At 44.1% G+C, this 15,512-nt stretch overlaps 1 protein-coding gene across 2 annotated transcripts in view; it reads left to right on the forward strand.

Moving 5' to 3' along the window:
- Nucleotides 1–2,518: 2,518 nt before the first annotated feature.
- Nucleotides 2,519–15,512, forward strand: part of FRMPD1 (FERM and PDZ domain containing 1) — a 1,188,014-nt gene continuing 1,175,020 nt past the window's right edge. For both annotated transcript variants that reach the window (XM_078676303.1, XM_078676304.1), the window contains exon 1: nucleotides 2,519–2,958. The gene's annotated coding sequence lies outside the window, so the exon portion shown is untranslated. The remainder of the gene's footprint in view (nucleotides 2,959–15,512) is intronic.

Below are 15,512 nucleotides of genomic sequence, written 5' to 3' on the forward strand. Positions count from 1 at the left end.
CAAAGTTAACAGGTCAGAAACAATACAGGAGGAAGGTAAAAAGTTTAGGGAAACCCCTGCAAAAAGGGCCAGCTCCAACAGCATCATGGGAATAGGTAACACTCTAATGGAGTGTATGATTCAGTGAAACGAACACTATAAATGGGAACTAAATCACTGACATGGATTACCTGAACATTTATTATGTTCATTGCTCATAAATGGTCAGTGATTTTCCCAGTAAAGTAAAGGACATTGACGCTCCAGACACATTAATGGCACCGCATGCTCTCAGCTTGGACCCTCTTTCCCACCAATAGGTGAAAAGCTCCTTCACCCTACCACAATAAGGACCTTATTTACAAAATTTTAACACATGGCAGCAAGCCTTCATGCTGTGTTGCCATGCGTCAAAATAAAAGGGCAGGAATGAGCCGTATCTACAAGATATGGCGGATTCCCGTCCTTCTCCCCTGTGCTGGTGCACAAACAGCTGCCATGTGCCTGCGCAGAAATCTGTGCGCCATTTTGCAATGTTGCCTGCACTCAGGGGGATGATTGTTTTTGTGCAGGAAGGGACACCTTCCTGCACAAAAACAATCATTAAAGGCGTTTTCCTCTTTCGAGGAAAAAATGAGGAGAAATTAAAGTATTTCGCCTCGTTGCGCCTCCTTCTGATGCAGTCCCAGGTTTACAAAATGTTGTAAATCTGGAAATGTGTCAAGTTCCATGGATGTTGCATGGGAACACCCACAGTCCCTTTCACGCAGAGTTATGCGTGAAAGTGAAATATATTTACATGGCCATGAAAAGTCACGCAGGGTGACTTTAAATGGGCCTTGTAAATATGGGGAAGCCCATTGCGCTGCTGGTGCATCAATAAAACTGACGCACAGGCAACGCAATGAGTTTGTTTATAAACCCTTAAGTGTGAAGTTACCTGCAACATATGACTTTCCATTGTTACAAGTGAGAAAACATAGTCTTGTGTTTATCTTGTTTTATTTAAGTAGTTTAAGTATGTTCCTTGACAATGTACCTGCATGTCACGCTCATTGCATCTCTCTGAGCCGCAGATGCACTGAGCATCCCCTCGAGCATGTATCACCCCCCCCCCCACAAACGCACACACACTTCCCGCTTCCCATAGCATGGCAATTGTTCTCTCTATCATTCATTATATATTGCTCCTTAGCCTGTATGACCATGTTTCAATGTAATTATCTCGATGCACCACCTGTATTGACATGGGGGACTGTTGTAATTTCTTATATGCATGTACCATGGAAACTCAATAAAAAATATGTTAAAAAAAAGAAAGTACATGAATATAGGGCCCTATAGGGACCCGTTTCAATGTCCGTTCAAAAATATAGGGGGGGGGGATTTACTAAGATTTTACGACTTTTTAGAGATACAAAAGTGACACAAATCAGCAAAAAAAAAATATTTCCAATTTACTTTCCAGCGCTCAACTTGTTCAGCGCTGTAAATAACGCAAACGTAACGTAAAGCATTACTTGGCACGTAGGGCGCATCCCATGGTGGAGCATGGGTGTTCCTATGCAACCATCTAAGGTTTCTGACGCTAAACCCAATTTACTAAATAAAGTAGACAGTGTTCAGCTCAGAAAAAACTGCCCTTTTGAAGTAGGCGCAAGGAAGGAAAAATGCTTTCATATCTCCTTCCTTTTCCCACTTAGTACATGTGCTGCACTTTACTGCACACATACAAAGAGGGAAATGGTTTAAGTCAGTCTATGCATAGTACTTTGTACTGGAACTGTACCCTTCCAGTACAAAACCCATGCTAGACTCACAGCTAGACTCACAGAGACACCCTTGAGCAAAGGTGTCCTCGTGGCGCTTGGGAAAGTGGAGAAGAGTGCCATATTTCAGTAAATTTGGCGCTCTACTCTCTCCTCACGCTGTGCAGAGTAGCATTTGCGGCTGCTGCACTGCGCTGTGTGAAAAAGTGGTAAATGTGCCATGGGTCTGAGACTCGGCTGAGCTCACTTAAAGCCCTGAGTGTACCAACTTGTCTCTGAGTAGACTAACGTTAGGCAGAAAAGTGAAGACGCTCTCCAAGGTTGGTGTGTACTTAAGCACGCACAACGTATTCCAAAAATAGCATTTAGGAGCATAATGACTCCGTTTTTCCGAACAGATAATATTCCTCGTATCAGGACTTTTCAGAAGGGGGGGTCAGAGCTCCAGGAGGGCCGGAATTGTTCAGAGCGAAGAACAAATAGCGCACTAGTCGCGGTATTTTGCAGAATGTCTGTATGACCTTGAATGCCTTGCCTTCCCTTGTTTTTTCTATACTAATAGAAATAACATTGAAGTAAAAACATACTCATGGCCATGGGGTCTGCTGAAGAACAGGCAAGAGGGAGCAGGTGTGTACATTAAATAATAAAGAGTCTTTCTTCTCTGCTGAAACCTGGGATGGAAACGCAGCGTGAGCCCTCCGCGGCCAGCAGGTGGCGCTCTTCTTCCTGCGGTGACGGCGCGTCGCGGCCAGGGCGTGAGAGCGGTGCGGCGCGGGTGCGGGGCACGGGCTGCGGGAGGAGTCCTGTGTTGCTCCGTCTGTGCATCGGCCCGGCTCCACCGAGTCCACTCGGGCTCACCAGACCTGGCATCCGGCGCTTCTGGGGCTGACGCTGGCTCTTCGCGGGACCCCTGACAAAGTTTCCATCTGTGCGCTCTCTGACGGGAGATGAAGGTAGCGGGCAACCCTGGCACAATAAGGAATGAACGGAAAGGAAGGCGACAGCACTGGTTTTAGTTAGTGAATCGGAGAAGATGGCATAGCCTGAGAAGAGGAGCCCACAGTCATCTTATTTGTTTGCACCAGTCCCAACCTGAACTGCTGAACAGCCAGTAGCTCATCCTTTTCAATATAACTTTCGGGGGCCTTACTTCTGGGGGGAGTATGATTTCAAGTGGATTCTGGAGGTCTCCTCCGCTGCCAAACAGGTAAATACTTTGTATATGTTTATTAGTTGTTTATAGCTGTTTAGGCTGCGCTCAAATTATGATATGCGGCATGTTTCTAAGGGCGTGTTTGAGGCGTTTGGGGGAAAAGGAGATTTGTCTAGAGTCACACAATGTGGCGAAGCGCTGAGCTGGGATGAGAACGAATGTATCCTCTTCTGTGCTTTTATGGTTATATCTAACCGCAATAAAGTCTTTGAACTGAACTGTATCCTCTTCCAACCGCTACACCAGATATCCTGTTTTAGGAAAGTTAAAGCCTGGCATTGATGGTGACAGAGGCCAATTCAAGGTGCGCGCTGTCATATTCTCAGCAGCTGGTGCATCAGAGGCTGGGAGGTGTAGGCACCAAGTTTGCATCCTGTTCAAGCAATCGCACGCCCCCTCCCTTAATTTAGTATGTGTTTGTTCATATCATGCTTTTCTCTGACTGACTTTTTGGAAAATAAGGCCACATGTATGACCGTCAGGTTTTGCAACTCGCAAATTGCGCTTTTTAGCGACTCGCAAAACATGATGTATAAAAGTGTCTCAGACACTGTGATCTCCAAAAGGGTCGTAAGGGACCTGCTTCATTAATATATTTATGAGACAGGTCACAATTTGCGACCCATTGGGAATGCCCGTCACTCACAGGGATGGTGGCCTGCTAGGGTCAGCAGACCAACATGTCCATGTCTGTGATTGCTTTTTTAAACAAAGCAGTTCTGTGAAAAAAATGCTTAAAAAGAAAACGGGATGCATTTCAAAAATAAAAATGATAACTTTTCTTTTCACTTTTCATTTTAATAGAGTAGGCTTTATTCCATGGGTCCACTGCCTGCTCTGAAATTTTTTGGGCGCCCCCGTTCAGAAAGGGACCCCTTCCCGTTTGTGCATGGCTTCCCACCAATTTGACATAGGTGGTAATCTGCAAATGTTTTGCTACCGTATTACTGGTCGCAAAACATTCATACATACCAGTGCAACTCGCTATTAGGAAGGGACGCCCTTTACATGTCCTTTCCTAACAGTGACTCACAAACCCTATTTTGTGAGTCGGTAATAGGTTACCGCCTCGTAAAATAGGGTTAGTACATAGAAAAATGTATTTTATCAGTCGCAAAGGGCCCAAATGTGTCATACATCTGTCCTAAAGTCAGGTAAACATCTCACATATATTCATATGTGTTAGGGGTGTATCATTGTATCATTGGCAGCTGTGCAGGAGGGCTCGTGTCTTGGAGGGGGCTGCCCTCAACCGAAGGCACATGCTTAGCATCGGCCTTCCAGTTTAAATAAAATTGTTAGGGCCTCTCTTTGAATTGTGATGGGTTATCATTTCCTGTTATGCCACCGAGTTAGATTAACACCCTCGGCGAGTATGTGAATGTTACATATACCATGTGAATGTTACATATACATTGTGAATGCTTACATATACAAAGCTAACTAGTTGCCACTGAGTTTAAGATATGCAATATTGTTACTTGAAAATCTTACATTTACAAAGTGGGGCTCATTCCAATGTCCCCTGAATCTGCAATTTTACGGAAACAGTGGGACATGTTTTTTTTTATAGAGGGTCTGTTGTTTCCAATTCTTGTATGTCTTGTCAAGCATAACAACGAAGTACACACGTATGTTTACATTGGAAAGCACAACACCTGTTTACAATGTCCTGCTCAACCTTTTTTCACTATTATCATCTCATACACTTTGCCTGCCAAGAAGTGTAAAAATAATTTACTGTCCACTACACAGACTCCATTTTTTTGTTTCCAAAATGCATTGTTAACTTTTACAGGTAAAGATCTGTCATAAATTCAATTCTAAAATCGGGCACTTTCTTTTGAAATGCAGAATTTCTATGCCTAGTAACCAGTGTGCCCATGATTTGTACTTTTGGTTTTAGACTAAATTTAAGCCAAATGGAAACGTATGACATATGCATCTAAATTTAACCTATTCAATGTACTTGTTTGATTTGTTATCATTGAATTATCTAACTTATACGCGCCTAACGGGAACAATGCACCCACTGAGAATCTTGCGTTGACAAAAACACAAGGGACTGCCCCATTAAATTTGACTGAACTTATTTTTATTGTCTGACCGATGAATGTTCGACTGATGGCACTTATATAGCGTACTCTTAACCCAAAAATATTTCCAGGCGTTATTGTCCATCTGTAGTCGAGTAAATCCTACTAGAAGTATGGTCATATTATATCTGTGAGGCTTTCAGGCTAACTTAAATGTTAAGGTGCCTTCATCAAACTTAGCGAATGGACATCATTTTGCACAATGCCATTGTTCTCTTTGCTGCAATCACTAGCGCAGGCAAGACCCTTGTCCTACAAGGCCTGTAGAGTCGACATTAGCATACACTCAGATGCTGCCTGGGTCTGATTTTGCCTTGATAGGTTGGTCAATGATTAATGAGTTCATAAAATATTCATTCGCTGGATGACATCTTCCAGGAGACACGTGCCTTGAAACGTTGGTTCAGCGTCTAGATATTGGGTGAAGCTGCAGAAAACGTCCTTGTACATTGCGTTAGAACAAAGTCATTATTGTCATGTCCTTCGATTGGGAATGCATTATAACGCTGCTTGGTCATCAAGCGTCATTTGTGGCCCTGTCCTTCTTCAGGCCCCCAGTCTTAAGTGTGCTCCTAAATCTCGAGTGGGTGATCTTATGTTTGAGGGAGAGTCACAGTTCTCTGTACCATTCATGAGGTCTAATTGTTAACAATGCTGATTGTGGAGATTTACTCACTTAGAGGACTCAGATGTACCATACAAAGGTCGAAAAACGTTTGAAAATAACATAATCACCTTTTTAATAGACATGAAACCGTTGTGGCTCAAGATAATATTTTGTATCAGTGTTTAGGAACTCGGATGTTAATTTCCTGAAACAACAAGGGTGCGGTATCCTCGGTTCAGGTGACTTCTCTTTCTTTGTTTCCACCTCTTGTTGATATCCATGAATAATAAGTTATTACCCCAGGCCCTTTCTAATGTTCTTTATTCAGTTCTGACACTTTTCCATATGTCTTCCATTTTCACTCAACATTTACTCTTTCCCTATGTCCTCTATTTTCACTCAACATTTACTCTTTCCCTATGTCTTCTATTTTCACTCAACATTTACTCTTTCCCTATGTCTTCTATTTTCACTCAACATTTACTCTTTCCCTATGTCTTCTATTTTCACTCAACATTTACTCTTTCCCTATATCTTCAGTTTTCACTCAGCATTTACTCTTTCCCTATGTCTTCAGTTTTCACTCAGCATTTACTCTTTCCCTATGTCTTCTATTTTCACTCAACATTTACTCTTTCCCTATGTCCTCTATTTTCTCTCAACATTTACTCTTTCCCTATGTCTTCTGTTTTCACTCAGCATTTACTCTTTCCCTTTGGCTTCTAATTCCACTCAACGTTTACAGAATTCGATTATTTGGCCTTTTGTTGATGTAATTTTTCCGCTTGACACATTTGAAGTGTGGCACTGATATGCCAGCACTTTGTGTTTTTTATGGGTGGGAAAATAGCCTACCTGGGACTGTTCCTAAACGCCAACAGCATCACTGAGCGTGAAAAAGTAAAGCTTACGAAGACCGTAAGAACAAGGGCAAGGAATGCACTGGTGCAACAGGTGCAGTGGCACCGGGCCCAGACGTCTGAGCGGCCCACTGAACCCGGATTATTGCTGCATTTCACAGTTCAAACAACGGCCAGAGGGCCCGTTTCCTCCCTTGCTCTAGGGACCAGGACACGCTGGCTATGCCGCTGTTTGAGAATGGCGAACTGGCAGCCGTGGGCTACCTCTGGCCACATGGCCTGCTGCGGAATATCTACAAGCAGGCTGTCAGCAAATACATCTTAGCCGCATCCGCTTTCAGGAAGCATATTTCTGTAGCAGGAGTGCTTGACTGGTAAGTGCATGGGCTTGGGCGCTTTCCGAGGGCCGAATGTCTTCTAAAGTGCATCGGGGCCCCCGAGGGACTTGAGTGAAGTGCATCCTCGTGAAGGGTGCTGGGCTGAGCCCACCAGGAGCAGAAGTTCTCGATTCGCCACACAGCAGCAGCGACAGGCAAGCTCCCCCCACGCACTCTGTAATTCTGCCCAAACCTGCTCGTCGAAAGGAAGAAAGCTTTCGGGAAGAAAGTTGTGTGTTTACATTTGCAAAGCTTCTTAGGGGCCGAATTACTCCTTGGCCCAATTTTAATCAGGTTTCCGATCCGGGGACAAAAACAGGTCGTCTGAGTGTAGTGGATGATATTCTAGAGTGCAGTCCCCACTATTATGAATCCATTGCATCCATACACCCAGGGCCAGATTCATCCAATCAGATGCATTCAAGTGTTGCCCCCCCTTGCATCACGCGAGGTACCACAAGGGCAACGAAACACTAAGGACCTCATTTATCAGGCTATGCGTCACTTTTACGCCGCTGGTGCGTCACTTTTTGTGACGCACCAGTGGCGTAAAAAATGCGCCTTGTTGCGCCATATTTACAAAGTGACGCATCTAGGTAGATGCGTCACTTTGTAAACCCCTGCGCCACATTATACCTGCGCCAGGTATAATGTATGCAAGGGGGCGTATTGACGCAAGAAAGGGTCGTAGAAGTGACGCAGTGAAGCTATGCGATTTCACGGCACCACTTCTAGGACACAAATGCGTCAATTTCTTAGGCCTGCCTCACAGCAGGCGTAAGACTGGCGCAGACCCTTTCACATGGGGTTTGCCCCATGTGAAAGGATACATTGCTGGAGTTGCGTCACTTTTGTGACACACTCCAGCAATGCGCCACTTTTGCGCCATACAGATACGTCAGAAATACTGACGTATCTGTAACTCCTTGCGCAATGATGCGTCATACAGTCAATATGACGCATCATTGGTGGTGCAAGGAAGGCGCAGTGAAAAGTGACGCATCGCTGTTTTCACGCAGCGATGCGTCACTTTTCATAAATGAGGCCCTAAGGTCAGATTTACTACGCAAGGCCACCTTGCTTGCCCCTGCAGTGCTTGGTAGTCTGGAGTAAAGCAAGGCAGCTAAGTCGCTGCGTTGTACTACTCTGCTCCAAGGAGGCGTTCCATGGGTGGAGCGTGGGTGTTCCCACACATCCACCCATGGATTCTGTCGCATTCCCTGGTTTACCAGCACTGGCAGACCCGGGAATGCATCAGAATTGAACGCCTTCCCACCAGAGGCACAATGAAAAGAAATATCTTTATTTCTCCATGTTTACTTTTTCTCAGTGTGCTGCAGAATGCACCATATTATGTTAAATATGGCACATTCCTGCCTTCTCCCTTTCGTGCAGCGCTCCAAGTTGTCTTGTTGCGCTGTGTGGTGTGAAAGTTTGAAAAGTCTACTCCCCAGTGCTCAATTTGTTAATGAATAAGTTCCGGGGCTCACAGTTTGCTCAGAGCAATGTTGGAGGTAACAAATACCAAGGCTGCGTAGTCTTATTATACCCCATGCCTCTTTCATTCACCACCAGACACTTCTTGCCTCTTTATTTCACTCTTTTAGGATATTTTTCTTTCCTTTGTTTTTTTTTTCTCTTTTGCTCAGGATTAAAGTCTAATGAGGAAAAATAAGTGTTTGTCCCCAAAAAATGACTGCAGGTGGTCCTCAACTCCAACCACCGACTCAAATTAATCACTGAATACTCCATTACATAGATGCCACTATATTAAAATTAATACTTCTGAGAATACCACTACCAAATGAGGTCAGTGCAAGGGTAAGTGCAGGGATTAGATGAAGACGTTTGCTAGGTATAGTGTTTGGAGTAGGTTCCGGGTTAGGCGCAGGATTATGGTTTGGATGAGATTTTATGTATGGGCTGGATATAACCTCTGGTTTAGGGCTCGGTTTAGTGTAAAGGTTGTGAGTCAGGTTTAGTGTTACGTCTAGAGTTATGGTACATTTTTGTCTAAGAGTTAGAGTAAGTGATAGATTTAGGTTTAGGGTCAGATCTTGCAGCTACATTTATTGATAGGCTTAAAGTTTGTACACTTACTCTTGTATTTATTTCATTCAACATAGTGGTCATTTCAAAAGTTGTGTAAGCACTAGTAGTAATCTCAGTATTCGCAATTTTTCTGTGGTGGATCCTGTGTGGTAGTATCTCAATGTAGTTGTATTTTATACATTTACAAACAGCCTTTGCTAGCCTACTGGAATGAAGTTGCACTGTGCCACTTAATATGCTGGATCTATGGATGATCTTTAATGCCTTGGCCCATGCCATCCAATTGCCGACAGTGGCCCGGAACCAGGCCACCACTCGCATTTTTTCAAAAGAAAGAGCCACTTGTAATATGGGAAATTTTCTGTCTTCCACAGAAAAGGTGGACTGTCATTTCTATGCAATCTGCTTTATTTAGGAAGTAGGTAAACCTCTAATGGACCTACTTTACTCCCTGGAGCTTATATACCAGTCATTTAAATAAGATATGCATTTCTGTCCTTGGGTGAGTGACACCATCCGTGGCCCATGCAGATAAGAGCGATGGGGCGGGATCGGGTGAGGGAAGATTCGACAGACGACCACGAGGGAAAATGAATTAAATAATTCATTTTCCCTCGTCGGCATCTGTCGAAGTACCCCCCCCCCACCCAGCCCCACCGCTCTTACGTGCACGGGCTGCAGCTGAGTGACACTGTGGATAAACTTGAGGCCTTGTTGAGCACTCTTTAGCTGGTTAGCTGAGGGAAGACTAGTACAAGCTGAATTCGACTAAGAGGAAGGTGCTGTGGATAGGACAGTGCTTAATTTGTAATAAATAATAAGTGCCAGGACTCTCGCCAGGCGGTCACTGCAGTTTGCACCACACCTTGTCCCTGCTATACGGCCAGTGATAGTATCAACACAACTACTAACCATCACACTCCTACAAGTGTGACAATTCAGGCTATTTCATGTCCATAAAGCTATAAGAATGTCTTGGGCGGCAGGTATTAGTTAATTTTAATGTATATTGAATTAATAACTAACTGTTGTTGTGGTCATCTCTAAATTTGCTAGATAGCGCCACCTTGTGGCAGACTGTCACAAGCGTCGATGTTAACAATTAAGTTCTAGTTCCGAGCACCGGAAACCACTGGCTCAAATTAAGCACTGGATAGTTAAACACTGTTTAAAAAACCGTTTGGTCAGAGGGGTGCGGTGCGGGCCCCTCGGCTTTGAAACAAACTTTTTGGGGAAACTTGAATTCATCTGTGGTTCAGTTCTGAGAAGCTCTGAAGCCTGTTTGTTGCAGCAGGAGGGAGATGTTTTCAGTACGCAGATATTTAATTTCCTTTCTTAAACTCGATGCGCTTGGAGGCAATTTGGTTAGCGACATGCACAGTATACATTAATGAAATAAATCCAAATGAATTTGACTCCAGATGAGCCATTACGAGGAGATCAGACGAGTGCTTTGTATCCACATAACCTCTGCTGAGAATGGCAGGAAGAGTTTGAGTTTCTGCCAAAATTGGTATTGATTCATTTTTAAGTGAACTGGGAGCATCACATCTTTCCACCTAGCACAAAATCAAGACAGTGGAATCTAATGATTTTATCCTTTCCAGCTCAGGCCTTGGAAGCCAGTTAGGGATGCCGGGGTTAGAAGCTGTTTCACCTGGTTTGCCCTTCGAAACCCCTGGCATTGCCCTAGCGACGCGTGGCATCAGTGGTTTTGGAGGCAGCAGCGGGAACAGGAAGAAAACAGGGCATCGAGGGTCCTGCTCAGTGTCTATAGTTTCCACACCGTACCCTTCATCTAGCTCCTCAGCAGCAGATTAATGGGGCTGTTTATGACCTAACGGTGTGTCAAAGTGCTACCTCTCTCATATCAGTGAGGGTTAGAAGTCATGTGATGTCACTTCCAGCGGCGGTCGTTCCATTAGAGCGGAGGAGCACCGCCTTCACTTGCCACCACCAGGAAATAAAATGAGAATAAATTGCGTTTTAAACCCGTTTTATTATCGTTTTATTTTAATCCCCCGGACCTGCCTTCAGGATTCTCACGATTCTTGGGGGTGGATCCAGGGAATGACACTGCTGGTGGGGAAATGTTGAGCTCTCTCTCCACTGCGCATGAGGGTTTAGCTGGCCGTTACAGGCAGGCCAAGCCCTCATGCGCAGTGAAGCACTCTCCAGCCTCAGCTGCGTTGCTGGGGCTGGAGAGAGCAGGCACAGGTTCATAGTCTGCATGGGAGCGCACATTGCCGGAGCTCAGGCCAATCCTGAAGCTGTTGTCATGCAAGAGCAGCTTCAGGGTTGGACACAGTGCAGTCTGGGAGCCTGGGCCAGGGCCAGAAGCAGGAAAAGCACAATGCAGCGGGAGACGGCAGCAGTTTTACGGTACGTTTATTTATTTATTTATTTATTTTTGTCCCCGATCCCTCCCCAGGTCCCTCCTCCCCACCTCCCTCCTCTGGCCCGGCCCGCCCCCCCCCCAAATTTGGCAGGGGACATGCCGCTACTGGTCACTTCAGTCACTGAGTGTTCATCATCTCCTTGCCAACTGCATTTGGAAACACTGACCAGAGTAGCCATGTTCGGGAAACATCCTTTACCCTGCAGTCTTTACAATGAAGTCAGTACTCTGAATGCGACATGGCCATGCGTTACTTTACCACTCAAGTCATTACAGCGACTTACTGCAGGGGGTGCGTTGTTGGGCTGGTGTTGGATTTTAAGTCCAACACCTTCCCTACTGTTGTGTAGACTGGAGTTGAAATAGTAATTTATACTTTTCCAAAGTCCTGCACTCCTTAAAGCAAGTAATTGTGATGACTCACGTGCTAAGATCATGCATGGTAGCGTCGCAGGCGGGGTAGTAACTGCGTTGTAAAGGCATGCAGGATAAATGCCTGCAGTGTATCTGCATTGCTAGATGTCTTAGCAATCATTTTAAAGCTACAGAGCAAGCTTATTATCAATGACCACAGTATGTGGCTTTTTAAATAACAGACAAACAAAATAGAAAGATATATCATTGAGCACCATAAATAAGCTGTTCTTGTTCCAAGTTGAAGGAAGAGTAAGTGCTTGCTTACAAATTCGTTATGAGTTACACTGTAAATTGGATGTGGCCAGAATCCTGTTACCAGCTCCATTGAAGTGACAAGATGCATGGATTTACCTGGAGCAGGTATTTTTCAGCTAGAGATTTAACCTGCTCCAATCACGAGAAACCTCTGAGAAAATCTTCGTTTGAAATTCTTACCCAGCTGTTCCCCACATGTTTGAAACACAAAAGTTACCTAGTTAAAGGTGATTTTAATGTCCATTTTGAGGATATAAATGACTGTTCCACTAAGCACCTTAGTAGCGATATGGAGATTTCGCAGTTAAAACAATGGGTAGGTGAACCCACCCATATCGCTGGGCATACCCTGGACTTAGTCTTTTCTAACATAGAATCGATTATTATAAACAAAATTAGACCTCTACTTTGGAAAGACCACTCTCTGATTACTTTCTCTCCGAGTCTCTTAAAGAAGTCCTATCTTTCAGAAATTCCGATAGTAGTAGTGAAGAGGGCGTGGAGGCAAGTTACTCCAGAGAAATTTGAGCAGCATTTTAACCTCAGAGACTGCGACGAGCCCGAATCAATAGTAGGAGGGCTGAGTGCAGATTATCTCTAAAATAACATTTTAAATGCCCTCAACTTCTGTGCCCCCCAAATCAGAAGTAAACATCAGGTTAGAATTAAATCAGAAAAATGGTACTCCTTGGATCTCAAGATTCGGAAAAGAAAATGTAAAACTCTTGAACATAAATGGAGGATGTCTAAATCAGACATAGATAGACAGTCATACAAGGGGGAAATGAAAAGCTACAACATGGCAATAAAAAACGTAAAAAAGACCTATTTTTCTAATCGCGTGGCTACGAAAAGCGGCTTGTCGAATGAATTATTTAAAATTGTGAAAGAGCTTTGCAATCCAGCCAGTATGTCGCAAACCCCGACTCCGTCGCAAGAGGGATGCGAGGCGATTAATAGGTTCTTTTTTAATAAGATTGAGTTGATTAATACCTCCTTCCATGACAAGCAGCCACTTGGTGATCTAAAACAGGAGTTTTTTAATTCCAAACCAGATACACCAGTCCACCTTGATAGCTTCGATCCATTTACCGAGCAAGAAGTGGAAAAAATCATGATGGAAGTTAAATCTGGCTCTCCATCAGACCCTTGTCCCCATTATATTTTTTCTCAAATTGCTCTATTTATCTGTCCTCTTGCTACCCAAGTCATCAATCAATCATGCTCAAATTTCATCTTCATTATTTCAGCCTCTAACTTCTTGTTCTCTAGGTCCCTCCTATTCAACCCAGGTCTGACTCAGCCTGCATTGCCCCTCTAAACCCAGACAGTCAATACACATAACAGCAGAGCACACTGGAAGGCTTAGGCAACAAAATACCTACTTTCTAAAAGTGGTATTTTCAAACACAGAATATTAAAACCAACTTTGCTAAAAGATGTATTTTATTATTCTGAGTTCAGGCATACTAAACTCGAATTTCTACCATGTTCCCTGAGTCAGTTAGGACTATAAGATGTAATAGTCAGACTGTCCATTCTAGCCTAGGGAGAACAGGTGGCCTTGCAGCAGTGAAAAACAAAATGGAGTGTAATTCACTACCAGGACATGCTACACATATCAAGCCATGTCCTACCTTACACACACAATGCACCTACCATAGGGGTGACTGACATGATGCCAAGGGAAGGTTCAGGGACTGGGAAGGGTGGGCACTTCACAGCCAAGATGGTAGTTCTGAACTGCACACAGACTCTACAGTGGCAGGTCTGAGATACCATTTACAAGCTGCTTCTGTGGGTGGCGCAAACCAGCACTGCAGGCCCAACAGCAGCATTTGGGTTACCAGCCCTGGGCCCACACAGGCCACTTTACTAGGGACTAACAGGTAACCCAAATAAGCCAATCAGGGATATACCAATTCACAGTTACATTTACACAGGGAGCATTCACGCTGTGGCACTGAAGGGCAGTGGCAAAAACAGAGGAGACAACAGCGAAACATGGAAGGGAGACCCACGCAAATGGTGCCAGGTCTAACAGTACTAATGGAAAGAAGCCCCTATGAACTCCAAACACAGTTGTGGTTGGCTATTAAAAGGCACCCATAATTGAGGTGAAGCGATGATTGGAGGTTAAAGTCCATATTCTGAATACAACATAGCTCAAAGAGACAGCGCAAGCGCTGCCTAGGTGAGACCTAAAGAAGGGCCTAATGGTCATAGCTGGCATATTTGGAACTTGGTAACCAGGTTCGGGTCACAGTGACAACTCTACATCCTGTGATTCTGGGGAAATCACTAAGGGGCACTTTTACTGTTCTTTCATGCCGCACAGTGCAGCAAAGAAACATGCTGGCAGCGTTGTGTGAAAGGTAGAGAGAAGAAATGCCTCATATATTTAGAGATATGGAGCACTTCTACTCTCTTCTTGCACCTGTGACCTGTCTGCTCTCTAGTGCAAATGCAGGGCCCCTTGCACGATACTGCAAGGGTGCCTGTGTTGTGGATAGGATTGCTTTTGTGCTGGAAGGGACACCTTCCTGAACAAAAACATAGTCCTCCTTCTCTGCGTGCTGCAGCGACATAGAAACAGGAAGTAACAAGGAAAAATAAATATATTTCTTCTTGACATGCGTCTGTCGGATAGGCGCATCAGTCTGGCACAAACCCATGTTTACAAGTCCTTCTAAATTTGGGTGTCAATCAAAATAGATGGGTGAATGCTTGCGAACACCCATGCTCCAACTATGCATGCGCACACCCATGCTTCAGCAACGCAAAGCAACACAGGGTAGTGCTATGTACTGTGCTGCGTTACTTTGTGTTTACTAAGTCATGCAAAGCCACGTAAAGACAAATGCTAAAAATGGTTTTGTGTTGGGCTGCGCTACAAAAGTGACACAACCCTCATGCAAAATCATAGTAAATGTGGGCCTTAATCTCCAAGTGCATTAAAAAAATCTGACCTTGTGTAATGAAACGTGATGCTCATGTAAAGCGCAGTAATGCCCTTGGGCCAAGTTTGCATTATATGAAACTGCAAAAATAAAAATTGCGCTATATAAAACCTTCAAAATAAAATAAAATAAATAAATAAATAAGCCCTGTTACCGATCCCATCAGAATTACAGTGATACTCGTAATTATACTCTTTGAGGTAAATAGAATTGAGTGCATATGTTTTTGTTGGTGGAACACAGCCTAAACAGAACTTCTCTTTACGACTCTAACACAGGATGTGTGGGTACTTCACAAAAATTCAAATGTAATAGGCTAGATCATTCCCTTTTCCATTAACATCACTCATTCATCAGTCCACTGTTGCTACCTACCTACTCCCTTTCTCTGTATCCCCATGGCCCACAATCACTTTATCCCTGCCTCTCTGCTTATCCTGCCTGATTACACAGGAAAGTTGTCTCTTCGGCTAAGCAACCTTTAGTGTACTTACGTCTAAAAGGCCCTTGCACTTAATTGTTAAAC

The sequence above is a fragment of the Lissotriton helveticus genome, chromosome 2_1 (assembly GCF_964261635.1).
Source record: "Lissotriton helveticus chromosome 2_1, aLisHel1.1, whole genome shotgun sequence".
NCBI classification, from domain to species: Eukaryota; Metazoa; Chordata; class Amphibia; order Caudata; family Salamandridae; genus Lissotriton; species Lissotriton helveticus.